Genomic DNA, 16,336 nt, shown 5'->3' with positions numbered 1-16,336 from the left:
TGGCTACTAGATTGCCCCTGCTTTTTGCCCATATGAGCCCCATCCACAACCCAGCTGAAGTTTTCAAGCTACTTCAACCCATAGATGTTGCAACCCATCCCTGTGCCAAAATTTTCTTGCAAGTAAGCCTTGTTCAGTTCCATGGGCTTTGCTCCACACCCCAAACATGCATCAGCTTTTAGCCTGACAGGGCAAATCTAGGCTTACCTACTCGAAGTAATCACCACTGAGCTTAGTGATGTTTATTCCCAGGTAAGTGGCTGCAGCCATATTGCAGCTTAAATCGGATTTGCGTGAAAGGCAGTTCCACAGAGCCCAATGGGATGCTTCCTCTCAAATATGTGGGATCAAGGAGAGCTTTCCTTAACACATGTTTACATGGGAATAAGCAATTTCCGATGGAAGGTTGTGTGATCACACCCTATAATCCCACGCACGATTATATGGGAAGCGAATCCCATTGAATAAAAAAAGAAGAAAAAGGTTTTGCTTCCCAAGTTGTTTTTAGGTTTTTTAAAAAAAGGAAAGCATATCTATAAGGCTTAGATTCAAGGGCTGCTAAAAAGACATGTGTTAAAGCACACTGGTATACTAAAGAGTTGTTTCCCAGGTTGAATTGAGAACACATTCCCATGAATACTTCATGGTGGACAAAGCAGCAGAACAAGAGGTAGGCATGGACATTGCATACAAGAAAGAGGCAAAGGGAGTGTTGGGAACATGCAATGATTTAAAGGTAAAGGTAAAGGTACCCCTGCCTGTACGGGCCAGTCTTGACAGACTCTAGGGTTGTACGCCCATCTCACTCAAGAGGCCAGGGGCCAGCGCTCTCCGCAGACACTTCCGGTTCACGTGGCCAGCGTGACAAGCTGCATCTTGTGAGCCAGAGCCACACACTGAAACGCCGTTTACCTTCCCGCTAGTAAGCGGTCCCTATTTATCTACTTGCACCCGGGGGTGCTTTCGAACTGCTAGGTTGGCAGGCGCTGGGACCGAACAACGGGAGCGCACCCCGCCATGGGGATTCGATGCAATGATTTACTCAGTATTAAATCCCACTGTGTTGGTGATTTTGAACCTAGTTAAGTGGGGAAAGAATTAGAGCCTGACTGAACTTGGCAGGTTAACTGCTTTTTGTTTCTGGGTTTCCAATATTCAACCTCACAAATTCATTCAGTACGTTTCCAAGCACAATTCAAAGTGTTGGTGCTGACCTTTAAAGCCCTAAACGGCCTCGGTCCTGTATACCTGAAGGAGTGTCTCCACCCCCATTGTTCAGCCCAGACACTGAGATCCAGCGCCAAGGGCCTTCTGGCGATTCCCTCATTGCGAGAAGTAGGGTTACAGGGAACCAGACAGAGGGCCTTCTCGGTGGTGGCACCCACCCTGTGGAACACCCTCCCTTCAGATGTGAAGGAAATAAGTAGCTATCCTATCTTTAAAAGACATCTGAAGGCAGCCCTGTTCAGGGACGTTTTTAATATTTAGCGCTGTATTGTTTTTAATACTTGATTGGGAGCTGCCCAGAGTGGCTGGGGAGACTCAGCCAGATGGGCAGGGTATAAATAAATTATTATTATTATTATTATTATTATTATTATTATTATTATGAGCACAACAATGGATCTCCTTGAATCTACCATTTACATACTGAACATCTAATCATAATATCTTAGGAGACTGCTGTGGTATCATTAGTTTGAATAAAATGTTATTCTCCTGTAGGCTGAAACATCCAAGTGAAAGACATGCATGAATCAAAATGAAAACTTCAACACAGTTTCTTTTCTGTCATGTTTGCAGTCATTCTTTGTCTTGCAGTGTGATCCCGAAAAACTACCAGCATGTTCTTGCCTTCGTCTTTGCCATGCAAGAGATCAACAAGAATGCCAAATTCTTATCCAACATCACACTGGGATCAACATTTTATGAGAATGCTTTTAATCCTTCACGAACTTGTTGGAACACTCTTGCTCTTCTTTTCATGGGACAACGAAATCACGCCAATTACCACTGTAATGGGGAAGATGAATTAATTGCCGTCGTTGGAGGGCTCACCTCCCAAAACTCCCTTCAGATGGCCAATATATTAAACACCTACAAGATTCCACAGGTATGTGTGTAGATACATAGATACAACCACAAGGGCAGACATAGACAGAAAACCCCAAAAGAGCATCCAGGTTAGCTTTTAATCCCATTACATTATGTTTTCTACACTTGTGTCCTACATTAGACTTGATATGAGTACTATCACTGTGTTAAAGCCTCCTAGCAATGTGTTGCCTACACTGCCATCTCAATTACAATTGGGATTTCACCGGGATTTCATTCAATCTCTGATGCTTCCAAACCTGTTCATGCCGCAAAGCTTATAATCAAGGGAGCATGCAGCCTCCTGCTTAGAAACTTCTCCTAACCTGAGATGTAATAATGTCAGTGGTGTATACTTAGAAAAGTAAGAGCAGGTGGTTAACCACAACAATAGAGAAGTATTCTTTCTTTGAAGAAATAGATGGTCTTTGAATTCTTAAAAATATAAATCTTTTCCCTTTAGCTCAGCTATGGCTCCTTGGATCCAGGGCTGAGTGACCAAAGGCGCTTCCCTTCCTTCTTCCAAATGGTCCCCAGTGAAGAAGCTCAGTATGATGGCATTGTTTGGCTACTCAGGAAGTTTGGGTGGAACTGGATTGGCCTCCTTGTTTCAGATGATGACAGTGGAGAAACCTTCCTTCGTACTCTCAGACCAAGGCTTTCCCAGAAGAATCTTTGTATTTCTTGGACACTGGTGATCCCACTAGTGACATTTTTTTTACCTAAGGAGCTACTTCTAAAAAAATTGAATCCCATCATGTTTGCTCTCACACAGAGGCAAATGAATGTGATTCTTGTCTACGGAAACAGTCAATCTCTAGAGGCTTTGAGACTGGTTTTAGTCTCCTGTGAGGTTTTCTTTATGTACCCTCTGGAGAGGGTGTGGATTACAACAGCTCAATGGGATTTCACTGCAGTGCTGGTTAGAGACAAATTTCCTTCCATATCCTTCAATGGCACTTTGTCATTCACACTCCATTCAAATCCAGTTCCAGGGTTTCAGGACTTTCTACAGACCATAAATCCATGGCAGCCAAATCTTTATTTCATCCAGCAGTTCTGGGCCAGTGCATTCCTCTGTTCATTCCCAGATCACAATCTAATTCACACAACTCAGGAACCCTGCACTGGGGAGGAGAAGCTGGAGAAACTCACTGGACCCGTGTTTGAAATGGAAATGTCCAGCCAGAGCTACACCATCTACAATGCCGTCCATGCGGTAGCACATGCTCTCCATAGCATGTATTCCTCAAGAACCAAACAGAAAGTACTGGGTGAGAAACGGAGACAGCAAAAAGTTCAGCCCTGGCAGGTACTGTCAACTACTCTCCTCAGTGTTAGAAGCACAGGAGTTATTATTAGTGGTTCATATGTTTCACAGCTGAGCCCTGGCATGGAGGAGAGGCCTTGGGGATTTTCAGTGTTTTTTTTTTTTTTTTAATAAATATTTATTGAAGTTTTACAAAACAAAGGATTCATCATTTCAGAGTATATCATTTCCATACATAAAGCTCATATAGAAAACAAATACATCAAAAAAAAAAGCAAAAAGGAAGAATGAAAAGATATAAAAAGAGCAAAAATATATATCAGAAAAAAGAAGAAAATAGGAAAAAAAAAGAAGAAGAAGTACTCACTTTCTTAAATTTATAAAGTTCCATACCCCTCTGTCATGACCTCCTCACATCCCCCTTTTTTGTGTTCCACTTTAATTCAATCAGATTCAGCAAATTCAAAACCTTGTTTAACCCATATTGAATTTGTATTCTAATTATTATGTCTCCATTTTCCATTATTTTAGTCCGTACCCATATAGTACGACATAATAGTGTTCTGTTCTTAACCCCCTATCTTTTTTTAACATTCTTGTTTTCATACACATTTGACCATAATCACACAAACCCTGTTGCCTTCACTTCCCACATCCTATTGACACTCAGAAATTTTGCAGTATTTTTGTAGGTAGTCCTTAAACTTTTTCCAATCCTGTTCCATCAGTTCTTCTCCCTGGTCACGGATTCTGCCAGTCATTTCAGCCATCTCCATATACTCGATCAGTTGCGTCTGCCATTCCTCCACGGTGGGTAGATCTTGTGTCTTCCAGTATTTGGCTAAAAGTATTCTTGCTGCTGTTGTTGCATACATAAAGAATGTTCTGTCTTTCTTTGGCACCCATTGGCCAACTAAGCCCAAAAGAAAGGCCTCTGGTTTCTTGGGGAATGTACTTTTAAATATCTTCTTGAGTTCATTATATATCATTTCCCAGTAAGCCTTGACTCTTGGGCATGTCCACCAAAGGTGAAAGAATGTTCCCTCAGCTTCTTTACATTTCCAACACTTATTGTCAGGCAGGTGATAAATTTTTGCAAGCTTGACTGGGGTCATGTACCACCTGTAAATCATTTTCATAATATTCTCCTTTAAGGCAATACAAGCCGTAAATTTCATACCGGTGGTCCACAACTGTTCCCAGTCAGCAAACATAATGTTATGACCTATATCCTGCGCCCATTTAATCATTGCTGATTTGACCGTTTCATCCTGGGTGTTCCATTTCAACAGCAAGTTATACATCTTTGACAGAATCTTAGTTTTTGGTTCTAACAGTTCTGTTTCCAATTTTGATTTCTCCACCTGGAAGCCAATTTTCCTATCCAAATTATAGGCCTCTCTTATTTGATGATAATGAAGCCAGTCTCGCACCTTGTCTTTTAGTTTCTCGAAACTCTGCAATTTCAATCTATCACCTTCTTGTTCCAAGATTTCCCAATATTTTGGCCATTTAGCCTCCATATTGAGCTTTTTCTGAGCCTTAGCTTCCATAGGTGACAACCACCTTGGGGTTTTACCTTCCAACAAGTCTTTGTATCTTATCCAGACATTAAACAAAGATTTTCTGACAATATGGTTTTTAAATGCCTTATGAGCTTTAACCTTGTCGTACCAAAGATATGCATGCCACCCAAAAACGTTGTTGAAACCTTCCAAATCCAAAATGTCTGAGTTCTCAAGAAGCAGCCAATCTTTCAGCCAGCAAAAAGCTGCTGATTCATAATACAATTTAAGGTCTGGCAGGGCAAATCCACCTCTTTCTTTTGCATCAGTTAAAATTTTAAACTTAATTCTAGGTTTCTTGCCCTGCCAGACAAATCTTGAGATATCTCTCTGCCACCTCTTGAAACAGTCCATCTTGTCCAAAATTTGCAAGGATTGGAACAAAAATAGCATTTTTGGCAATACATTCATTTTTATAGCTGCAATTCGACCTAACAAGGAAAGCTTCAAATTTGACCAGATTTCTAAATCTTTTTTAACTTCTGACCAGCATTTCTCATAGTTCTCTTTAAATAAATTCAAATTTTTGGCCGTCATGTTAATCCCTAGGTATTTCACTTTCTTAACCACCGTTAGACCTGTTTCGTTCTGAAACCTATCCTTTTCCATTGAAGTTAAGTTCTTCTCTAATACTTTAGTTTTTACCCTATTTAATCTAAATCCCGCCACATGACCAAAATCTTTAATCAGTTCCAAAGCTCTTTTCATACTAGATTCCGGCTCCTGTAAAGTTAAGACCAAGTCATCTGCAAAAGCTTTCAATTTATATTGTTTGGCTCCGACCTGAATGCCTTTTACAAACCGGTCCCCTCTTATCATGTTTAGCAGCACCTCCAGGACCGAGATAAATAATAATGGAGAGATAGGGCAACCCTGACGTGTTCCTTTTTCTATCATAAAATCTTCAGTTACCACATTGTTTACAATCAATTTCGCTTTTTGTTCTGAATATATTGCTCCTATACCATTTTCAAACCCCTGACCCACTCCCATCCCCTTCAAATTTTTCTTCATAAAGCTCCAAGAGATATTATCAAAGGCTTTCTCCGCATCAATAAAAACTAAAACAGCTTTCGTATTGATATTACTTTGCAACAACTCCAAAATGTCAATTATGTTCCTTGTATTATCCGATAGATGTCTGCCTGGGAGAAAGCCTGCCTGGTCCTTATGTATTACTTCCGCTAATACTTTTTTAAGTCTGCTGGCTAAAATATCTGCAAAAATTTTGTAATCCACATTCAAAAGGGAGATGGGACGGTAGTTCTTCAGTTGTGTCTTTTCAGCTTCTGTCTTGGGTATCAGAGTAATATATGCTTCTTTCCACGATTCGGGTGCCCTTTTCCCTTCCAAAATCTCATTACACACCTCCTTTAGTGGTTGAATTAAAAGATCTTTCAAAGTTCTGTAGTATTTGGAGGTTAGTCCATCCGGTCCTGGAGATTTGCCCAATTGCATATTCTGAATGGCACCTTCAATTTCTTGTTCAGTAATTTGCTGATTCAATACTAATTTGTTTTCTGGAGATATTTTTTGTAATCCGTTGGTTCTTAAAAATTGGTCTATCTCAGATTCTTTCTGCGGCCCTTGCGTATAAAGTTGTTTAAAATATCTCTGAAAGCACCTTCTAATCTCCTCCGGGTTCTGTATGCTTTTTCCATCGATCTCAAGGTTTGTAATCGTATTTAGCTTCTGTCTTTTTTTCAATTGCCACGCCAATAATTTCCCACATTTATTAGCAGACTCAAAAGTCTTTTGTCTCATTTGTTTAATTTTCCACTCTATTTCTTCATTAATCAGTTTCATGTATTGCACCTGATATAGCTTAATCTCTCTTAGGGTCTCTTTTGAGTTTGGTTTCACTCTTAGTTTCTTCTCCCCTTGTTTTATTTTTTCCAAAATTTTCCCTTTCTTCTCATTTTGAGATCTCTTTTTTATTGCGTTCTGTTGAATCAAGAACCCTCTCATAACCGCTTTGCTTGCGTCCCAAACTGTTCTTTTTTCAACCGTCGTTCTCATGTTTATTTCAAAATAGTCTTTCAGAGTCTTTTGGGCCTTCCTTAAAGTATCTTGGTTTCTCAATAAGGTGTCATTCATCCTCCATCTGAAGGATCCGATAGGTGTTAGTTTCATTTCCATCTTTACTGCATTATGGTCGGAGCAGGTTTTTGGGCAGATTTCCACCTTTTTTATTTTTGGTGCCAGGCCTCTAGTTGTCCAAATTTGGTCAATCCTTGTCCATGTCATTTTGGCTTCAGAAAAGAAAGTTCCCTCTCTACCTAGGGGATTTTTGTTCCTCCAAATATCAATCAAGTCCATATTGTCAGTCAGTTCAAAAAAAGTTTTTGGTAGTCTGCCCTCTTTCGTTATGGTCTGTCTTTGTGCTTTGTCCATGTTCGTAGAAACCACTCCATTCATGTCTCCCATCATAATAATATTGTTATAGTCCATGTAGTCCATCAATGTCTCATGCAATTTCTTGTAAAACTCTGATTTCCCCTCATTTGGTGCATAAATTCCTAGGATCAAAAATTTCTCTCCTTGTGTTTGGATTTCTATTGCCAAGATTCTTCCTTGTTCATCTTTAAAAAGAAACTTTGGTGATAGGCTTTCTTTTGCATAGATTGCCACACCTCTCTTCTTGACCTTATCTGATGAGATAAATTCTTGGCCCAATTTTTTATTAATTAACACTTTTCTGTGCAGCCTAATCACATGTGTTTCCTGCAAGCAAATTATGTCCAATTGTTCCTTTTTTAATAAATGAAAAACTTTCCTCCTTTTTTCCGGGGAATTTAGACCGTGAATGTTCCAACTTAATAATTGCAGAGACATGTTAAGATGATGTTATTTTCCTCCTGTTGCTCCCAAAAGTGGCGTGTCTTTCTCAGGATCTTTCAGTTCCCCAGGTGCAGGTGTTAGGCTTGATGATCCCGAACCTGAATCGCTTGGCTCTTCAATCCCTTTCTGAAGGTTTTCTCCGTAGTCGTTCAAGAATTTGTCTTTGTCTTCCACCGATTTAATTCTGACTTTTTTCCCTCTAAAAGTAAAAGAAATCCCTTGGGGGAATTCCCATCTGAAGATAATCCTATTGCTCCTCAAAAGTTGCACCAGATCGCCGTAGTTCACTCTGAGCTCCAACAAATGTTTAGGAATGTCCTTATAGATTTCCAACCTTGATTCTTGGATCTCCAAAGGCGTCTTAAAGTGTGCACTCAGAATTTTGTCTCTTTCTTCCCTCGTCCTAAGGGAGATTAGACAGTCTCTCGACCTAATCTTCCTCCCTCCCTTTCCCAGTCTGAATGCACTTACAATTTTAAAGTCCTTTTCTTCTTCCAAGGACCAAAATTGTGCAAATTCTTTCGTGAGATACTCAATTAAATTTTCATTATCAATTTCCGGTACAGATCTGATTCTTAAATTATTTTCCTTATTTTTCAATTCAATCATAGACAGCAGAGCCTGATGTTCCCCTATCCGTTTGCGCATAGGTTTAATTTCTCCCTGGACTTCTTCAACTTTCTGCTTTGCCTCTTCAGCAATTTTACGATTTGCAGTAGTGTCTTCCACCAATTTTCCAATAGTTTGTGCGTTTAAATTTACTTGTTGAGTCAGATTATTAATGCTTGCCGTATTTTGGTCTATCTTAGCTGACTGGTCGGTGACTTGTTTACTTAAACCTTCCAACTTTTCAAATATTTTATTTAACACTGAAGTAAAGTCCCCTCCTGAGGCCATTCCTTCCGGCCTAGATTGTTCTATATCTTCCAGTTGTGCCGCAGGAATTGTGGGGACAGATGATCTGCGCAGCTGGGAAGTTAAAGTAGTTTGCAGTGTTTTTGCTTTAGCTGATCTTGTCCTTCCACTCATACCCTTTCTTATCTATGCGTCAAGGTCAGTCTCACAGTCTGTCTTTCTCATGGAAATCCCCAAATACACAGATGGAAAATTCCCCCAGTAAGTTGTCAGACTAGGTTGTTCCACTAGAGGGATACTGTAATCTAAGAGACTCAAAATGTCGCAGTTCATAAAAGTTAAGAAGTTCCCTCTTAGTGTTAAACAGTATCTTGGTGTTAAACAGTATCCAATTTGCAAAAAACCTTCAGACTCCTCATAAATTCCTTAAATTCCCACAGGGTTACTCTTTAGCAGAAACAAGCTGTCCCAGCAACGTGCGAGATATTAAGTAACAGTTCCAAAGTAGCCTTCAAAGTCCGCACCCTGGCAGTTCAGTAACCAGGATTCAGTATTTTCCAGTCCCAAAGTTCAGAAAGACAACAGGAAAAGCTGATTTTTCACCCCTCCTCCCCTCTCTAAAAAGTTGAGAGGGGGTCTTTTATCTTGGTGTGAGAGTTTGTAACTTGTTAATCCCAAAGTCCGGGGCTTGGGTTTTTTAAAAGTCTTTGCTTTGTTCTTACAGCAAAAACCGGGAGACGGACTTCCTGGTTGCGTCTCCCGCTTGTATGCCAAATTCTTAAATTTGTCTTCTTAATGCCAAATAAAGTCCCCTACTTACGGGTTGAAGTTTATGGCCGAATAGTTCCCAGGAAAAGGGTCAGCGCTCACCGGCAGCAGCTTAGCGGCATCACTCCGCAAAAAGAGCGATCGACTCACAGCGCCGCGCCACCCCCGACACGATCCGGAGCTCCTTACGGGGTCCCTTCACGTAGCAGAGGAGCGTTACAGGCGCCCGCCGAGTCCCACGACCACAGGCTATCCCCACCTGTGGGTTTCTAACGAGGGTCTCCGCTTTGCCGTAGCGGACGACCCGTTTCTGCGGAGCTTCCCCTTCACCAGTGGAAGGAGACCGCCATTACCGTTCGCGCCGCCCCCGGAAGTCCTGGGGATTTTCAGTGTTGAGCTCTATCATTGGGAGGGACTTGATCTCAGTTAAAGGCCACATGCTTTGGAAGCTACACATTCAAAGCTCTTTAAATTAATCCATCCAGGATTCTCCTGCTTGGGGCTGCACAAGGGAGAGGGGTGTCCTCTGTTATAAGAACTGGGTTGAAACCTTGGATGTATTCCGAATAGAACTGTGGCAATTCAGAGTAGACAGTTCTGGGCTACAGAGAACAATGGTTTGACTCAGCACAAGGCAGTTTCAGGTGTTAATGGAGGAGGTTTTTGAATTACCCAGAATCCATGGCAAGTCGAAAAGCATACCAAGTCATGTCTCTTAGTATTGGAACTGGAAAGGCTTACAGCTCAATGGCAGAACATCTGCTTTCATTCAGAAGGTCCCATGTTCAACCCCCAGCATCTCAAGATCATGCTTGGAAAGACTCTGAAACCCTAGAGAGCCAATAACAACCTGTGTAGAAATGACTGGGCTATATAGAGCAATGATTTCACTCACAGTAAGGCAGATTTCAGTGTCCTATAACATACTGATGAAGGGTAGTAAAAAGCCAAAGGTCCACCTGCCAAATGAAAAAGAGAGAGCATATTAGCAGACAATGTTTGTGTATTTTTTCTCCTGCAATCTAGCTTCACTCCTTCCTGAAGAACATCCACTTCAACAACAGTGCTGGGGAAGAAATCTCTTTGGAGGAGAAGGGGCAGCAGGCAGGTGGCTATGATCTCCTCAACTTGGTCACATATCCCAATGAGACCTTCCAGAGAGTCCAAGTGGGGAGGGTGGACCCTCAGGGCCCCCCAGGAAAAGAGTTCACAGTGGATGGAAGTGCCATTGCATGGAATCCCAAGTTCAATCAGGTGGGTGGGACTATTTCTTCTTTTAATCACCATCCATCATCATCTTTAATGAGAAGATCAGGGGATCCAGGAAAACACAGATGGCTACAAAGGAGAAGTGTGAGGAGGAAAGCTCTAGTACTCAGTGATCAAATACTATCTTTGTTACTTTGTTCAAATTTGTTGATCCAGAACTAGTTTGAAGCTAATTGGGAGCTTAGGGTTAAGAACAAGGTCTTTCTGAGTGAGGAATTGGCAAGTGTTTAAAGCTCTTGAAAAGGGACTGTTGTGTTCCAAAATGCGTTGTTGGCAACAATCTTTGTTTCAGACTCTGTCCCACCATGTGGAGCCAGGTAGAAAGAAAATCATCTACCACATGAAGTGTGTGGTCACTAATGTTGATGGATGGAGTGCCGGTGATATCCTGTCCCACGATGTTGGTCTCCATCAGGCTGTTGGTGAGGCCAAACTCCATGCAGGCTTGGCCATAAAGTGTGGGATGAAAGCATCCAAAAGGCTAAGGAAAGGGCTGATGCTCAGAAGGCTATAGTATGCAGTGCTGTCATATGCCAGATGAAATTGATTGCTTGATTGATTGATTGATTGATTGATTGATGGAATGAATGAATGAATGAATGAATGAATGAATGAATGAGTTTATACACTGCCATATAACTGGAGGTCTCAGGGCAGTTCACAGAATAAAATCAACATATAAAACCACAAAATACATAAAGAATACATACATAATACATAATGAAAATAAAAAACCCAATGCCCCCCCGCAAAAACACACACATATTATAAGAGGGAATAGTTATGTAAATTTCTACAGCTATGGCAATTATGAGCAATCTAAACAAAGCAGCAGGAATGTTCTGCTGTGCTGCTGTCAGTCTGTAACAGTATTTATCATAGATTAAAATCTATGTAAGATGTATTAGCAATGTAAGTAGCACCTACCTGCATTGTATATATTAATCTGAAAGTTCAAGTACATTTGGTAAGAAGGAGAAGCAGCATCTGCTGCCGGCTCCTTATTTCAGCTCTCCTCTCCCTCCAGGAGGGAATCAGCATTGGGTTATGAGGAAACAATCGATCAAGAGGGAGAAGGTTGGCACAAGCTTCTCTTTGCCATTCAGACATGTGCTGGGCTGGCCAAATGGTTAAGTGACAGCACAAAGCATCTTTATCAGGGGGCCTGATGCTTGCCCAGGGAGCAAATGCTTGACAGCCATCCTCTAATTTCAGTCCTGTGACCTTTCTGCTGCAAAGCAGACATAGATGGCAATAAGATTTATGTAGAGAAGCAAGCTTATTCCATTCAAAATCCCTTCCTTGTCAATACCACTAGATCCTGCCCATTTCCACCTGTGTTGAGAGCTGCCACCCTGGACAGAGTATGTTTGCCCAGCAGGGAAAGCAAATCTGTTGCTATGACTGCGTTCAGTGCCCTAAAGGGAGGATTTCAGTCCAGAAGGGTAAGTGAAGGAGCCCGAGTCAACTGGTATTCTTCCTATCCAACTTCGACATTCATTTCTTAGTCTTATTATGTCTGCTTATTTTCTGTCATAGATGCCAAGCACATGTGTTTATATGTTACTGATACATATTGTCCTTTCCTCTCTCCTCCCCTTTGGATAGCCATTCAAGAGTATATTGTGTGAAATAACATCCACATGGGGGTAACCACCATTGAAATCAGGATGACATACATCTGGGAAGAAATCATTAGGATTGCACTCCATAGATTCCCTTTTTGTCAGCATTGAACCTGCAGCCAACAGATTTTTATCTTCTGTGATTAACAACTAGGGAACAATTTTCTCTATTGTATCCACACAGTTTCAGTCCTTAGGAAAAGTTATTTCTTGTCAAATACAGTGGTACCTCGGGTTAAGTACTTAATTCGTTCCGGAGGTCCGTTCTTAACCTGAAACTGTTCTTAACCTGAAGCACCACTTTAGCTAATGGGGCCTCCTGCTGCCGCTGCGCCACCGGAGCACAATTTCTGTTCTCATCCTGAAGCAAAGTTCTTAACCTGAAGCACTATTTCTGGGTTAGCGGAGTCTTTAACCTGAAGTGTATGTAACCTGAAGCGTATGTAACCCGAGGTACCACTATATTGATTTTCCCAGTGAGCAAATGACAGGCGACCTGGCTGTTTCATCCACTCCCAAACTCAATTACGGAAAGTGTAAAATAGAAACACTTGGGTTGCAAGCCTTGAAATGCAAAGACATGCGCCTGGATGCAGAGATAGACATGTTTAAGGGGAAAACACTGAAATCAATCAGTGTACTGCAACCATGACAAATAAATATGAATGGATTGATTAGTACAGTTGATATGCTCATGGAGGAACCATCACTTAGTTGAAAAATTAGGCTTTGGTTCATCAGCTCAGTAATATGTTTTGTGTACCGCATAATAGACAGTATCAATAATATTAATAATTATTGCTTCAAGAAATGCTAAAAGCATGCTTCTCACTTTCAGATGCAGATCACTGTGAGAAATGCCAAGATGATCACTACCCAAATGCCTTTCAGGACCAATGTATTCCAAAAAAAATAAGCTACCTATCCTATGAGGAGCCCTTGGGGGCAATTCTGGCCTCCTTGGCTCTCTTGCTTTCCCTGGTCACACTTGTTGTGATGGGGACCTTCGGTCTGCACTGGAACACTCCCATTGTCAAAGCCAACAACTGGGGCATCACCTGCACCTTGCTCTCTTCTCTGCTTCTCTGCTTTCTCTGCTCCTTCTTATTCATTGGCAGGCCTACAAAGGTGACCTGTGTCTTGAGGCAAACCGTCTTTGGCATCGTCTTCTCCATTGCTGTTGCTTGTGTGTTAGCCAAAACCCTCACTGTGGTTTTGGCATTCATGGTGACCAAGCCTGGGAACAGCCTGAGGAAATGGCTTGGGAAGAGGCTGGCAGGATCCCTTATCAGCTTCTGCTCTCTCATTCAAGCTGGCATCTGTCTTGGGTGGCTGGCATCCTCTCCCCCATTCCCAGAGTTTGACCTGCACTCCCAGGATGGGCAGATCATAGTGCAGTGCAATGAAGGCTCCGACATCATGTTCCACCTTATTCTCGGCTACATGGGTCTTTTGGCCATTGTGAGCTTCTCTGTGGCTTTCTTTGCCAGGAGGTTGCCTAATACTTTCAATGAAGCCAAGTTGATTACCTTCAGCATGCTGGTCTTCTGCAGTGTTTGGCTGTCCTTTGTCCCCACTTATCTGAGCACCAAAGGGAAATACATGGTGGCTGTGGAGATCTTCTCCATCTTGGCCTCTACTGCTGGCTTATTGGGTTGCATCTTCCTCCCCAAAATCTACATCATTATACTTAGACCTGAGATGAACAGTAAAGAGAGGTTAGTAAGGAAGAAGGATGGCCATAATTGAGAGGGTGAAAGAGATGCCGTTAGTCAGAGACCTTAATTTGTGGCAAGGAGATGTTATTTCCTTTGTTTTTATATTCCGTCTTCTATGCCATCCAAGGAGGACATAATTCTCCCTCTCTTGCTATTGTTTTCTCAACAACTCTGTGAAGAAGCTTAGATTGAGAGATGGCATCTGACCCATGGCTGAATGGGGATTTGAACCGTAGTTTTCCAGCGCCTAGGACAACACGCTAATCGCTACACATTAGGCTGAGGCTATAAATACTGTTACTTACAGGGGTCTGCTTCACCAGGGTGTTGTCCAAATGGAATGTTATGCGGAAGCAATTTGCAGCAGGATTGAAAATGGAGTAGCAGCCGAGTGATTGAAAAATAGGACATCAAAATCATTTGAGCTCTTGTTAATTTGTGCTAGTTAACCATTCTGCTTACCAAAATAAATTAGAAGTTGGTGGGACATGACCTTGATCCCAGGAAGACCATAATTATACAGTTCCTACATAATAAATGTATCTTTTAAACAAATTTCATTGCTCAAAGTTAGGATATATGTGAGAGAGAACTTTATATTCATCTGGCTCTTTTTCTTATTTTGTTTCATTCTTTTCTTTTTATCCTTTTCTGTTTTGAATAGTTTCTTTTTATTGTATTGTGAAAAGTCTGAATTAAACTTTATATGCAAAAGACGTGTGGTGTGTGTGTGTGTGTGTGTGTGTGTGTGTGTGTGTTAAGAAAAAAAATCCCCATACAAACATGCAAAGCATCAAGTGTAATTTAAATAATCTGACAGTGGACATACATATTTAAACTCAGACTTCTGGATGCTGTGAGAATATTTTCTCTGTTCCTGTAAAAGAGATATTCAGATATTCAGATGCTTCCCTACTTACACCCATGCTAGATGCTCTTCAAAACAAACAAACAAACAAACAAAACTCCTATCTCTGCCCTGGTGGATGTCTTTTTTCCATAAGCACCCAAGTGCTGTGAGGGGTTGTGTGTGAGGAAATTGCTGTCACCAGAAAAATACAGCGGCCACAGAGGTTTAGTAGCAGATACCAGGGGCTATCTACACAATACTCTAGTAGTAGGTTCCACCTCTTTCCATAATATTCTAGTGATAGAACAGCCTCTTTCCATATGAACATGAGATCATCTTCTGAGGCCCTCCTTCGTGTGTCACCTCCTCAAGAGGACTGGAGGGTGGCAACATGAGAACAGGCCTTCTCTGCAGTGGCTCCCCATCTATGGAATGCTCTCCCCAGGGAAGTTTACCTAGCGCTTTCATTAAAAACCTTTAAGTGCCAGGCAAAAACATTCGCTTTTAACCAGGCCTTTGGTTGACCTGATCAACATCCCATACCATACCCTTGGGTATGTGGCTCTTTGGGGGGAGGTATTATTGAGCTATGGCATATATATATATACTGTGATCTTTTTATGTGAACCACCCTGAGACCTCTGGGTATTAGGCAGTATATAATTTCAACAAATAATAAATAATTGAGTAAACTGGATGCTAGTGATGAGAGCTGAAACCCACCCTTATCCCTGTCTAGATTTTCTCCCAGCCACAACAACAACAGCAACATCAACAACCCAGCCACTCTGGGCGGCTTACAGCATATTTAAAAACAATCCTGGAAATCCTGGAATTGAACCAGGGAGGAGGAAAACCTAAAGCAAAAGAGCATGGGCAGCAAAGAGATTGAGATCTCAGTTCTCCCTGAAAGAATGAAAGAAATCATCTTTCATTTTCATGGAAAAAATGGACTTCACCAAGTTCCATTTTTAAATGTAGATTAAAAAAGGAAACTAGTTTGAATTTATAGAAGCTATTTTCACAGTTGTGGCTTCATTAAATCTTTGCCACGTGGATTTGCCTATCATGGAATCCCTTCATGTAGCAGAGGATACTGGGAAATGTTCCAATGTAAACACTCCATTTTGAAGGAAGCTGGCCATTCTTGTTGGGTATCAACAATGCGAAGTCTGTGCCCTTGAGCAAAACGTGCACTCTGTTCCCCTTTCATTTTAAAATCAAACATATCGAAAAAGTACTCCACCTAGATATGGACTAAGCCCCAGATGGTAGATGCATTATCTGATGTCAATTATGTGTTCTTATTTTATTTAGGGTATTTGCTTTCCAACCCATTACCAGAAACCTAACTGTATAGTGAATGGACTAATTGTGGGAATTTCAGGGAAATTGAAACATATTTCTCCTATCCATATCTACTCAACATATGGCAAGTGATTGAACTTTCATCCTTCCCCCTTCCCTGCCCCAACCCCCAA

At 41.4% G+C, this 16,336-nt stretch overlaps 1 protein-coding gene across 2 annotated transcripts in view; it reads left to right on the top strand.

Annotated features, from left to right (window-relative positions):
* LOC310748459 (C-type lectin-like) overlaps positions 1–16,336 on the top strand; it is a 72,167-nt gene that overhangs the window by 47,749 nt on the left and 8,082 nt on the right. The window lies entirely within an intron of this gene.

This window comes from Podarcis filfolensis, assembly GCF_964270895.1.
Source record: "Podarcis filfolensis genome assembly, chromosome: 13".
Taxonomy (NCBI): Eukaryota; Metazoa; Chordata; class Lepidosauria; order Squamata; family Lacertidae; genus Podarcis; species Podarcis filfolensis.
Note: the sequence above shows the minus strand (reverse complement) of the source record. Positions and strands in the feature narration are given on the sequence as shown.